This window comes from Micromys minutus, assembly GCF_963924665.1.
Source record: "Micromys minutus genome assembly, chromosome: X".
In the NCBI taxonomy this organism is placed as follows: Eukaryota; Metazoa; Chordata; class Mammalia; order Rodentia; family Muridae; genus Micromys; species Micromys minutus.
In genome coordinates, this window is record NC_137970.1 from 49,378,900 (window position 1) to 49,392,836 (window position 13,937).

A 13,937-nucleotide genomic window follows, 5' to 3' on the forward strand; every position below is an offset into this window, starting at 1 on the left:
CTCAAGTGCACCACCTTGCTCAGCTTGATTTTCATTAGAATATTAAAGAATAGTTGTATTTAATTCCAGTATTCAGTAGGCAGAGACAACAAGATTTTTGAGTTCCAGCCTGGTCTACAGAGTGCGTTTCAGGGCTTTCGGTGAAGACAGTCAGGGCTTCTGTCTTCAGAGAAACTCTGTCTCGAGATAACAATGAAGGAAGAAAGAAGAAAGAACATTTTTCTTGGGGTCAGCAATATGGTTCAGTCGTAGAATTGTGGCACAATAAATCGATTATAGCCACAGGCAGATATCAAATTGATTGTCTTGGGGGGAGGGGTGCAAGGTAATCATTGCCACAAACTTGTCATCTCAGAAACACTCGCTCCAGAAGAAAGATGATTCCAAAAAGGCAAATTGTGGTTCCGGCCCAGGAGGCCCAGCGAAGGAGAAGCACTACCTACAGTGGAATGAAGAGGACACAGGGCTTCGCTGTCTTAGAGGGAAGCCAGGGTAAGGGAGAATGTGCTCCCCTCTGGAGAGAGGACAGTCCTCAGCTCCATGACAGCAGTCCCAGGTTGCCTTAGCAAAGCCTTCCTAAAGTGACTTCAGATATTTACCGAGGCGCCTCAGTAACTTACCAAGCTTCCCCTGGAATTAGAGGCAGTTGTGAGTTCCCCGCCCCCACCCACATGGTTGGTGGAGACTGACTGAATTTCCATACTTTGCCAGAACAGTAAGCACTGTTACCCACTGAGCAATCTCTCCTTCCCCTGTGCGTCTTGGGGCAATGGGTAAAATGAGACTTTTTTTTTTTTCTTTTTAAAATGGGAATTTTGTTCTCTGCCTTTATTGATAATGCAGGATCCTTTTCTAATTTGTGTAGTAACCAGTATTGGTGTGACTGACCAAAAAGCAAAGGAGTCAGCCTCGGGTCCCGTGAGTTGTTCCATAGAGATACGACAAGGTCTATTTATCTACAACCACGAGACGTTCCCAGGTCTGTGGCTTACTTTGCCACCTAACCTCTGTGACACGTGGACTGCAGTTATAGCAGCTACAGCAATGCTGGCAGCTAAAAACAGAAGCGGCTCTGATAGAAGAGCAAAACACAAGCTCGTCGGCTATGGAGACAGAAAGGCAAAGGAATTACAGAGAGGAACAGAAAAACTAATCCAAGACGGCCAGAAGAGCGGGAGTATGTGAAAGAAGCTAACAGAGGCAGCCGTGGGAGGAACCGCAAGCGCTCAGTCTTCTGCGGAAGCAAATGCTGACTGTCCTGGTCACGTTGCAGGAGCAGCCATTCAGGGAGAGCGTGACAGCGCGGCGCCGCGAGGCGCAGAGACCGTTTGGCTGTGACGCATGCTCTCCCCCCCCCCCTGACCCCCCCTCCCCCGCGGCGCCAGAAATCCAGGCTTCTATAACTTGTAAGATGGCGGCGTCCACATGTATGCGTCCTTTCCGGGATTAGCAAGGCAGCTAGAGGATGACTAAATAAGGAGATTGGAGAAGCTGGCCAGTTAATGAACGTGCCCTGGTGAGTGCCGGGTCTCGCGCTGCCAGAGAGGTGGCCGGCAGCGGTCACCACTCCGACCGACCGCATGGTCTAGGGAGCAGGAAGAGTAGCCGGCTGGCACACCCAATTTCTCCACTGTTCCGCCCACAATAGATAAGTGGTCAGTCCCCGCATCACCGGACCTCCACAGATGAACCCGTCAGGCCGGGGAGGCTAATTCCTAGGAGAGATGGTGTTTGGAGGTTTCCGTCGTTTTCCTTTGTCTAATTGAGGTTTGACTGATCGTGTCTCCAAAATGGAGTGTTTATTCCAGCTGGCCAGAGGCATCCACGAACGGCCTCAACTCTTTCTCATCAAAACTTAGTAGTTGATAAAACTAGCTTATTTGCAACAATAATTATGGTATAATACACTCTTTTCCCCCTATACCTTTCTTGTGTACTCCAAATGAAGACCCGAGTGTGTTACTGAATATATGGTCTGGAAGCATTTGTTATAACAACACTTAAAAGGTGATCTGTGTTTTGTTGTTGGATGCTTGTTTGATCAAAAGAAATTTCAGTACTTTAGTTAGACATTGCTGGATTAAGTATGAATTGTTACAACCATTTGAAAACATTAATGTAGCTATATTTAGAGAAATAAAAAAGTATATAGAATACCGAGTTCCAATGTCTGGAACTCAGTATTCTGACTTTTAAGGCTCAATCCTTCAGAAAGAGAAGCATCAGTATATAAAGAAGGGTCCCTAAAGGAGGATAATTGTGCAGCTCTCTTTTTGTTACAAGCAATAAAGAAACAACCTGTGTATCCATCCATAGGAGGATATTTAAAAGGTTTCTATATTTTGACTCTTTGGTATAAAAGATGATATGATAGCTTGTTACATTAAAAATGAGTTGTAGAATACCGTCTCATTTTTCATATATATAACTTTGTTTTTTAAAACATTGTTTGGCAGCTTTAAATATTATGACCCATTAACACAAATGCAAACACAGAGAATGAAATCAAACACTAACATAGTTGAAGGTTTGCCTTATCTGTCCACAATTGGGTCTCGCTCGTTTGTCATCCCATAGAGTATTAACCCAGATTGGTCTTGATTTTGTAATGTGTCTGCCTCAGCCTCCCAAATAGCTGGGATTAAAAGCTCAGCTTCTCCACTTAATTTTTTTTGTGACATATGAAATTCTAACATGGCTGGTATTTTGCATGGGAGTTCTCAACGTTTTGTAACTCAAGTTCCAGGGGATCCAAATCCTCTTCTGACTTTCTTCATACAGGTACATGATGCACAAACATCCACGCAAGAGAATTATTCATACACATGAAATGAAATAAATGTAAAATTTTTAATAGAAGAAAAATTAAAGCAATCATTCTTATTTGCATAGGATATTACTAAGACCAGAATAATGAGTCCATATCAGCGATTAATCTTTATGAATTATGAACACAGGACAGCTCTTCCCACTGCATAGACAAAGGAGTCTTTGAACAGAGCACTGATAAGTTAAAGCATCCACTACAAGTGACTTTCCATGGTTCTGCATGCAGGCAAAGGAAGTCACATATTTGAAACATGGGAATGCTGTTTTCCTGGGAACACTGATGGCGCTTTTGAATAATAAACAATATAGTGCCTGAGACACAGATTTGGAATGTTATTTCCATTTGTGTCCAACGTTTCTGTGTTGATGGGTCTTTCCGCAGAGCAGCAGTGGCTCAGGACCTTGACTCAGGTACTGACCATCAATCAGTCAGGCATCAGTGAAAACCATGGCTTCAAAGAGTCATATGTGTGAAGAATTTTTGGACTGTCCACGATATTGCTCTCCCTGCACCCACCCAGGCTTTTTGGCGGTTTGCTTGTTTTATTGTTTGTTTATTTCTTTGAGACAGGATCTTTCTACATAACCATGGCTGTTCTGGAACATACTATGTATTGTTTGTTTATTTCTTTGAGACAGGATCTTTCTACATAACCATGGCTGTTCTGGAACATACTATGTATTGTTTGTTTATTTCTTTGAGACAGGATCTTTCTACATAACCATGGCTGTTCTGGAACATACTATGTAGACTACGCTAGCCTCAAACTCACAGAGATCTGCCTCTCTACTCCTGCCTGCTTAGTGCTAGGGCTAAAGGCATGTATTATAAACCAGAAATTGGCTATACATTTTTGACAGTTAGTTAGTGCCCATAAATTTTCTGCTCGGAGTTTTGGATTGCTTTACATCTGTGGGTCTTCTGGGAACATCACATTTCATAAAGGCCCTTTTTTTCTTTGCTCTGTTTTAGTTTTCAGCATAGAGAAGATGCTGGATGTAGTTTGTTTTACATTTATCACTTTGCTATTGTAGCATTCCGAGTGCTGGGATTGCAGATGCACTCCACACAGCTTCCACGTAGATATTTCTTTACTGGCCTTGGATAGTACCAGTTTGATGAAGCAATCTACTATTGATTTGTTATTCTTTTGTATATTCTTTCAGGTTTTCGTTTTTTCTAAACACCCCCTCCCCATTATTAGGAGTGGAACTCACAGTGGAACAGGGTAGGCAACGCTCTTCTGCTGAGCTATGCCCTCAGCTGTCACATTTTTTTTATTTTTATTTTTTATTTTTATTTATTTGTTTTTTGAGGCAGGTAGTCCTGTAGAGATGAGCCACTGCACCTAAGTTTCCTTGGGATAGTTTACTTAGACAGTTGAGTTTGTGGCTCCAGTTTTGACCAGTCTTCTGAATATTTTTTCTGTCTTTTCTCATTTTTTATTGCTTTAATCTTTGAACATTACTGAATGAACAGGAACCACCACTGCTCTAAGCTTGCGGTAAAGGTCTTCTTTGTTTCATTATAATCTTAAGAGAAAAGTTTCGAACTTTAATCATTTCTGTGATTTGTATGTGCATATGCTATGTGTGGTAGCATTTCCTTCTGTTCCTGTTTAGCTGAGAGGATATATATATATATATATATATATATATATATATATATATATATATATACATACATACATACATACATACATACATACATACATATATATATATATATATATATATATATATATATATATAGTTTCTGTTTTTAAGACAGAGTTTTCCTCTGTAGCTCCGGCTACATGACATGCACTATGTTGAGTGGTCCCTAAACTTGCAGCACCCCTCCTGACTCAGCCTCCCTCTTGCACGAGTTACAAACAAAAGCCTGAAGAGCTGCTGTTGAAAGGAGACTAAGCCTGATGATGTGTCCTGCATGGCGGAGGCCTTTACGGGATCAATTTGGTTTCTAAAATAGAGAAATGTTGCTTCTGCTGATCTTTGTCATATCACCCAACTATGATAATTTCTGTTTCCCAAGGAATCACTTCTTTAACATTAGCATCACCACTGCCTTCAGGGTCCGTTGATCAGATTTAGTGTGGGGTACTCTAGGAGCTGTTCTTTAACTGCTGGTATTCATAAAGTATATTTTCTTCCTCTTAGGATAGTGGTCATTTTTGCATTCTGGTCTCTTGCCCAGACAGGAGCAAGGGCATTTCCCAGCTTCTGGCCAAGGATAGAACTCAGAGCTGTTGCTTTCAGGGTTCATACCCTAAACGGTGTGAGCAGTTTCTAGCTCCCAGACATCTGGTGTGAAGTGTGTTTGCTTCAGTCATTTTCTAGCACTGAGCTTTCTGTTCCTCATACAAATGTCACCCTTCCATTTTCTCATATATCTTGCAGGTTTTGTTGAAACTTGAAAATTTTAGGTAATATGTTGCAGTGATTTCTTTTATTGGAGGCTGTTTCTGAGACAAGACCTTACTCTGCAGTGTAGCCTGGGGATCACTAGATGTCTAGATGTAGGCCTGCCTCAAACTCACAGCAATATTCTTTCTTAGCTTCCAGAATGCAGGGGTATCGACTTGATGAACTACACTCCACTCATCTTAGAGATTTTGAATAGTGTGTCTTCCTACTTTTTAGGGCTTATTGGATTGGTCTTTTTTTTTTTTTTTTTTTTTTAATTTAATGATTTCACAGGACTTCAGCTAATGTGCTTATTACTTACACTACATCCTCGGTGTCACCCTAAGGGGGAACAGCATTGAACTTAATCTCTGGCTCTTGTTATCATAGCTGACCATTACTTTGTATTAATTACATGGTAATCTATTGTTTTTGTCTCAGGCACTGGTGTGTGTGTATGTGTGTGTTTGTGAGTGCACTGAGTCATGTGATCAGAGGTTGACTTCGAGTATCTTCCTCTATTCCTTTCTATTTTGGTTTTTTATTTTAATTTATTTCTTTGAGACAGGGTCTCTCTGTTTAGCCCTGGCTGTTCTGAAACTCAGTCTGTAGACCAGGCTGGTCTCAAACTCACAGAGATCTATTTGCCTCTGCCTCTAGAGAATGCTGGGATTAAAGTTATGCATTACCAGTGCTCAGCAGTTTTTAAATTTATTTATTTCATAGGTAAGGGTGTCGTGCATGCATATATGTCTGCATACCACTTGTGTGCTAGGTAGGTGCTCAGGGGAGGCAGGATGAAGGAACTGGATCCCCTGGAATGAAGTTGTTGATAGTAAAACATCTGTCTATAGGTGTCTTGTAGGTGCTGGGAATGAACCTGGGACCCTACCTTATGTGTTTGGAAAGGCTATGGAGGTACTGCCTTTGTTGAAGGAATTATGTCACTGGAGGCAGGCTTTTGAGGGTTTAAAGATCTGCACCAATTTGACTTCACTGTCTTTGTTTCATGCTTGCAGTTGAAGATGTTCAAGTTCTCAGCTGCTGCTCCAGCTACCATGCCTGCTGCCTGCTACCTCCACCCCATCATGGAACTGTAAGCCCAAATAAACTCTTCCTCCTATAAGTTGCCTTGGCCACATTTTATCATAATAACAGAAAAGTGACTGATGCACAGGGTTTCTCATTGAAACTGGAGCTGGTCACTTCAGGAAGACCGGTTGGCTATGTGGGAGCAGTCTATCTCTACCCACAAGTGCTGCACTGCGCTATCATGCCTAGTTTTGACGATGTGCTCAGGATCTGAACTTGAGTCTTCATGCAAGCACCTTACACATTGTACTATCTCCTCCACATCTCCCATGGCTCTTGGTAATATTGTTTAAAAGTATGATTCAAATAAGTTTATGTTCTTTTGTAAAGATAGCACTTGAAGCCTATGAAGGAGTCCAAAAATGGACACTCCCCAGCATGGTGCTTTACTATACTTACTGTATCAAATCAGAGTAGAAGACACTAAGAAACTCTACCCCGGTCTGCTTCTAAGGCTCAGACCTGCTGAGAAATATAATAATTTGCTGAGGAATAGAATAATTACCTCTATTCTTTTTCTTAAGTTTTCTTTACTTTTTTCTTTTCTGTCTTTTTTTTTCTCCCCAAGACAGGGTTTCTCTGTGTAGCCCTGGCAGTCCTCGAACTCACTCTGTACATCAGGTTGGTCCTTAACTCAGAAGGCGTGCACCACCATCCCTAGCTTTTCCTTAGGTTTTCATTGAACTGGTTTGTGTCGGAGGAAGTAAGACTGGAAACTATATATACCTAGATACACCTTTGTCCTACATCATTGCCTTATTCTTAGGTTTTGTTTAATATTGCATAGAAATAGTTGTTGTCTGTCTAGAGCAATGGTTTTCAACCTTCCTAATTCTGTGTGTGGTCCTTTAATAGTTTTTCGTGTTGTGGTGATTCCCAACCATAAAATTATTTTCATTGTTACTTTATAACTGTAGTTTTGCTACTATTATGAATCACAATGCGAATATTTTTGGAGATAAAGGTTTGCCAAAGGGGTTGTCACCCATGGTAGTTTGAGTACCACAGGTTTATAGGCTCAACAGAAAGCCCTAGCACATTTTGTTTCTTAAGTTTATTGAATTCTCATAAAAATGACTTTATTACTCCCACCTAAAGGGTTAACATCAATTTCCTGCACCCCTGTGGAAAATGGGGTTATATGTAAGCTTCTAAATTAAGTTAGGCTCATGGACCTTTAATTTGCAAGATTTATTCTTATTCGATCTGTCACTTCCTACTAGTGAGCTTTCATATAAGGCACATTGAGTATGAGCCAGTCTAGTTTTCTCTGCTAAACTAGTCTATGGTCCTTACTCTTTAGTTTAATACTTTCAGCTTGTTAGAATTTCTTATTTTTGTCCACCAACCTCTCTATTGTGATTAGGAGCATCCTTAGGCTTTTGCTTTCCCCCATTGTGTTCCTAATCAGTTTTCTTGAGGATGTCTTTCTGGGCTTTGTCTTCCTTCACCCCAGCCTAAGCCTCTGTCCCACTGCTCTGGAGCTGAAACTGAGGCTTGCTTTTCTCAGAGTGATACATCTTTTTTTTTAACACTCTAGATTTTATTTCCCTCTCAGTCCATCCTCTGACTGTTCCACATCACACATCACATACGTCCTCCCCGCCCCCTTGTCTCCTCGAGGATGCTCCCACCCCACCCAACCCACCAGATCTCTAAAGTCCCTGTGGCCTCCTGTCTCTTGAGGATGAGGTGCATCTTCTCTGACTGAACCCAGACCCGGCAGTCCTCTGCTGTATATGTGTTGGGCACCTCATATCAGCTGGTGTGTGCTGCCTGGTTGGTGATCCAGTGTCTGAGAGATCTCAGGGGTCCAGGTTAGTTGAGACTGCTGGTCCTCTTACAGGGTGGCCCTCCTCCTCAGCTTCTTCCAGTGTTTCCATAATTTAACCACTTAAGTCACCAGCTTCTGTCCATTGGTTGGGTAAAAATATATCTGCATCTGACCCTTTCAGCTGCTTCTTTGGTCTTTCGGAGAGCAGTCGTGATCGGTCCCTTTTTGTGAGTGCTCCATAGATAGCATCAGTAATGTGTCAGGCCTTGGAGCCTCCCCTTGAGCTAGATCTCACTTTGGGCCTATTGCTGGACCACCTTTTCCTCATGCTCCACTCTATTTCCGTCCCTACAGTTCTTTCAGACAGGAACAGTTATGGGTCAGAGTTTTGACTGTGGGATGAGCAACTTCATCCCTCACTTGATGGCCTGTCTTTCTGCTACAGGCGGGCTCTACAAGTTATCTCTGTCCACTGCATTCTGGAGGGTCCAGAGTGATACATCTTTGTAGGGTGTTTGATATGAGTCATTGCCTCATAACTATATCACCCTCAGGTGGTTTTTGTGCTGTGTCTCAGAGGTCTTGTTCCATTAACTGTCTTCATTCCTGTGGTATGCTTTTTAGTGCCTTATCACCTTCCTTAGCCTTGTGACTGGCAGGGAATACTCTTCTTGCTCCCTGCCCCCACCCCTAAATTTAGACAGAGTATTTATTTCTAACTTTCACCCAGAGCTGTTTTGTTTAACCCCTTCTTGTTTACTCACCGGGCTCAGATGGCTTTTACACTTGGCCCAAGGCTGAGGTATTTGTTGCCCTTCTCATATGGAATAAGAATTTTGTTCTGTAAAAGAGAAGATCTGGGTAGGGTTTGTGTGTGTGTGTGTGTGTGTGTGTGTGTGTGTGTGTGTGTCTTTGTGTGTACTTTTGCAAATTCTTTCTACACCGGTTATGCCCAAAGTATGTGTGGTCCAGGGGTCATTTCTTTGTGTTTTCCTCAGCCTTCTGTGTGCCCTGAACACACAAATGAAGAAATCCGCTGAAGACTGAGCGAAACTCCTCAATTTTTATGCTTGTTAACACATGTCCCAGCCACTTCGCTTGATGTCTTAGTGAAGAGGTGGTCAGATCCCCTGGAACTGAAATTATAGATGTTTGTAAACTGCCATGTAGTTGCTGGGAATTGAACCCAGGTCCTCTGCAAGAGCAGCCAGTGCTCTTAACCACTGATCCATCTCTCCAGCCCCTAATTATCAATTTACCCTTTAAAACCTCTCTACTTCTCTCTCCTTTGTGATAGGGTCTTATGTTCAGAATGGCCTGAACTCATGCTCTTGCTGCCACCGTCTTTCAAATGCTTTCTGTACTATAAGATGGTAATGCTTACCTTACAGTTTGCCTTTGCTAAGTCCATCCTAAACCATTGCTTTGAGGAGCCTGGGTATTTTCTGTTGAAAAATGGATTTAGAAGGTAGAGTGCCGTGAGTGCACTTTAACTGGTGACATCATTGCTTTTGGATTATGCAGTGACCTAGAAAATACATGTATATAGTAATTCTGATGCCTAGTTAATTATCTCAGCATGTAGCTGTCTGTGGAATTTATGAAAGTAAACACAAATGCACAGAGGGCTCTGTGATGGCGTTAGTATTTATTTTTGTTTTTTCTTTTTAAACTTTCCTCTGACAATAGGAAAACTGGTCCTGGAATGGTTAGTCACTTCTTTGTTTAACTAGGTGTGTAAAGTGGTCTCCTGGCTGCAGATGCTCCTGGAAAAGTCCAGATTTACCAGCTAGAATCAGGACTGTTCCTTCCAAGCCATTTCTAAACAATGCAGATGTTTTCCTTTACCCTTCTTCATATATGCTATATAGTTTCTTTTGCACCTTTAAATCTAGTATTCATTTGAATAAACATTTGTATAATGAATGAGAGGTTTTTTGTTTCATCATCTTATTTTGAAAGATCACCCTTCCCTGGTTGTATGATGATTGCATCTCTGTGAAAATTAATTCTCAAATCGTGTTTGGGGACACTTGCCTGTAACCCTAGCAGGAGGTAAAGCCATAAGGATCAGAAGTTCAAGGCCATAAGCATCTATGTATGGAGTTCAAGGCTAACTTGACTATATGACACCATGTGTCAAGAGAGAGTGTTGGGGAGGAAAAAGGAGGAAGAGAGAGAGAGAGAAAAAAAAAAAACCAAAATTTCATGGGTCTACTTCTTGGAAGCTTTTAAAACAAGTTTGTATAGTTTTTCATGCTGTGTGTGCTCTCAGGAGTCAGCTAGCCCTTCTTATAGTACACCTACTCTAGTTTGCAGAAAAGCAGATACCTCATGCCTCCCAGTTCAAGATCTTAGGTCCAGGCCCAGAGGCACACATCTATAATCCCAGTACTGCAACAGTAAGATTGGCTGACCAAAGGAAGAATCTGCCAGAAGCTTGCAGGCCAGTTAACCTGGCAGAACTGACCCTGACTCTTTAACATGCAAACTGGTTGAGAACACCCTTACCTTTTCAGTCTGGTAGAATGATCTCAAATTGGGACCCCCCCTCTCTTTCTCTCTCTCTCTCTCCCCCCCTCTCCGCCCCCTCTTAATAGCTAAGAGACTTTATTCTAATAGCTATAATTACGGTGCTTGTTGAAATGAAAACTGAAAACAAGTATACAAAACAGTTGATTACTAATTATGTATTGAAAGCAGCAAGAGCTTCCACAACACCAAATAAACCAGTTCTGAGATTTCCAAAGATAAATTCAACAGCTCCAGCTTCTTCAGTGTTTAATAATCAAAATACAAAAGAAAAAGAGTAGAGGTTGTCTTTCGATGGCAAATCAGACCCTTGCAGGCTGAGGGAGGAAACTACTTCACACATGGAGATGGGGGCACTCCAGGATGGGAGTCTGTAATGGCCTGACCCTCCCACCTTGCACACACTGCTGCTGGTGAGATCCAGGCTGCTGGTGAGAACCGTGCTATGTGTTCAAGTGTTCTTGTCCTGTATTTTTAACTGTGTTTTTAAAAAAATGCACTGAGTTTGGGTTAAAAGCCAACCGCCAAATGGTTGCTGACACCAGTCCTCCGCCCAATGGCTCCCGGAGGCCAGGTGCCCCTACTCCCAAATCCCTTCTGAGTACTGACAGTGAGTTGATTCTCTTTTTACAATAAAAATGCTAATATTGCGTAGGAGTACCAGAAACTGCCTCAGTGGAAACAGAAATTATTTACATTAAATAAGTCCTGGCTGCATCTGCACAATGGACAGCACAGGACTACAGAGTGGCGTGTTTGTGACATGAGAAGGAAGCTGAGGGCAGAGAAGAGGAAGTGAGGGGGAAGGAGGGGTCTGGTTCACTTCTAGTTCGGAGCTGATTAGACAGTCTAATCTTTCATAGAACCCGTCTCCTTTGGTGTCACAGGTAGCCTGAATCTACCAGCTTCTGTGGTGTAGAGAGTGCAGCCCCAGCTCGTATGTGATTTCAGTCACATTCGTGGCATTGGGGAGGTCCTGCTTGTTGGCAAACACCAAGAGAATGGCATCTCGGAGCGAGGTCTTTACGGGCCTCGATCACACGCCCTCTGTCATTGCTGTCCACTACGAAGATCCAGCCTTGGGTGTTCTGGAAGTAGTGACGCCACAGCAGCCGGATCTTGTCCTGGCCGCCCACATCCCACACGGTGAAGCTGATACTTTTGTCACGGTGAAGCTGATACAGTCGCCATGTTGAAACCAATGGTGGGAATGGTGGTCACAATTTCGCCCAGTGTCAGTTTGAAAAGAATTGCTGTCTTCCCTGCAGTATCCAGGCCCACCGTGAGAATACACATTTCTTTTTTTGCGAAAAAGGATCTTGAAGAGGTTTGCAAAAATATTTCCCATGCTTGTGGACAGGTGGCCAGAGAACTCCGGCGGCTGCTCTCAGCCAGGCATTGGTTTTGCTCCCCGGGACCCTTTCAATTTCTTAATTTTCTCTCCCTTAGCTTCATCATCTGTATGCTCAATCAAATAGGCATTCTTCCCCTTGATGTGTGTCTCCTCATCAGCTAGACTGGAACTTCCACCCTGATATACTTAGGAACCCCCCCCTAAAAAATATATGTTGCTCCCAATAACCAATGCTTTGACTGGTTGCATGCAGGATAGAAGATACGAGATTAATTCTTATCCTTTCCTCATAATCTGAGGGTTAAAGACAGATGCTGGCACAGGAATAGGTCCAACTGTATACTTTGTGCACCACTATTCCTTATCCCGAGACATACAAGAAATCGTTGATGACATTTCTCAGTGTTTAACAAGAGTCTATTGGGCCTGGAGGGTTGGCTCAGAGGATAAGAGCACGTGCTGTTCTCCCAGAGAATATTGGTTCCCAGCACCTGCAACTGCCTGCAACTCCAACCCCTCACGTTCTGGGGGATCCGAATCAACTTTCTGGCCTCTGCAGGCACCAGGCACTCTTGCAGTACATACACATGCATGCAGGCCAAACACTTAAATGTGTAAAGTAAACATTTAAAAATAAAAACAAAAACAGGGTCTGGGATCAGGTGGGATTCTTGGCAGGACTTACTCTGAAACAGAAGAGAGCTAAATCTCTTGGCAAGAGGAAAGGGGACTTGGTCTCTTTGGGGAAAGGCAGTGGTGCTTTTCGGTAATTCATTCTGGCCAGGTCAGGTTGCAGCAGCAAAGCTGACTACATTCCAAAAACTAGAAGTAGTTATCAACTTCAGGAACAACTGGTTTCAGAGCTCATCCTGAATCAACCAGCTTATGCCATTCCTGGCAGTTGTTGGCTGCCACGTGGTGCTGGGAACCTAACCTGGGTCCTCTTGTTGAAGAGGTGCTCTCACCTGCTGAGCCATCCCTCCAATTAACAGCTTTAGACTCCTTTCCAAACTCTACTCTGATATTTTCACCACATCTGAGGTTTCTTCCTCTACTAAAATCTTGAGCCACCTCCAAGATCACCCATCAAGGTTGGAAGCAAGTTCCTCCAAACTCCTGTTAGTTTTCATTTCTTTTCTGGGCAAAGGTTGATAAGACACACTATGCATGCGCTCTGTCCTGCACTACTACCATCAAACCCCCATGTTGCTGTCTCACTCAATCCTCCCATGAATCACAAATGAAGTGTAATAATACACTTATTGTTTGTAATTCAGTGGCAGGGTGCTTTTCCCAACATGATTGGGGTCTTAGGTTCAATCCCCAGGAGGGGCAAAAGAAGAAAAAGGAGAAATGTAATTCATGATTAAACTTGATAACTAAAATTACTCCTTCATTGAAGCATCGGCTGAGAAATGTAGACTGTGTTATTAGGTGGCATGAAAATATCAATCTCATTGCACATCAATCCTCATAGCTTTTGGGTGAGCAGATACAGATCTGATTGTCAGGTTTGTTTGGCAGGTCCCTTTACTCACCCTCTATAGACTTTTTAACCTTGTCTTTCTGAACTCCTTTGTTTTATGACTAGTCCTCATAATACTACAGTTTTGTCTGAAATAAGCCTTATCTGTCAATTTTAGTCAGACTATACAGTTGAAAACTTGCTCTGCCTTCTGAGTGCTGGGATTAATTACTCTACCATGCCTGGCTGCAGTAAGTTTTTAAAACTGAAGTTCTTAAAGATATATTCAAATATATAAGCTTAAAATAACGACTTTTATGATAAGCTATACCACACACAATTCAGAATTGCTATTAAGAAATACTACATACAAACAATAAAGCCTTTGTAATTATGGTCTCAAACTAATTAAGTTCGAGGCCGACCTGGTCTAAAGCATGAACTCCACAACAACCAAGACTAAACAAAGAGAAAACGTTGTCTCC

At 42.4% G+C, this 13,937-nt stretch overlaps 1 long non-coding RNA gene and 1 pseudogene across 2 annotated transcripts in view; one reads left to right on the forward strand and one right to left on the reverse strand.

Moving 5' to 3' along the window:
• The first annotated feature begins 1,389 nt into the window (after positions 1–1,389).
• LOC308416014 overlaps positions 1,390–13,937 on the forward strand; it is a 59,488-nt gene continuing 46,940 nt past the window's right edge. Inside the window, exons 1-2 of the long non-coding RNA XR_013974897.1 lie at positions 1,390–1,516; positions 6,255–6,331. This is a non-coding gene — a long non-coding RNA (uncharacterized lncRNA). The remainder of the gene's footprint in view (positions 1,517–6,254; positions 6,332–13,937) is intronic.
• On the reverse strand, positions 11,331–11,991 carry LOC308415786 (ADP-ribosylation factor 1-like; annotated as a pseudogene). Its single transcript has one exon. The product of its transcript is annotated as an ADP-ribosylation factor 1-like (transcript).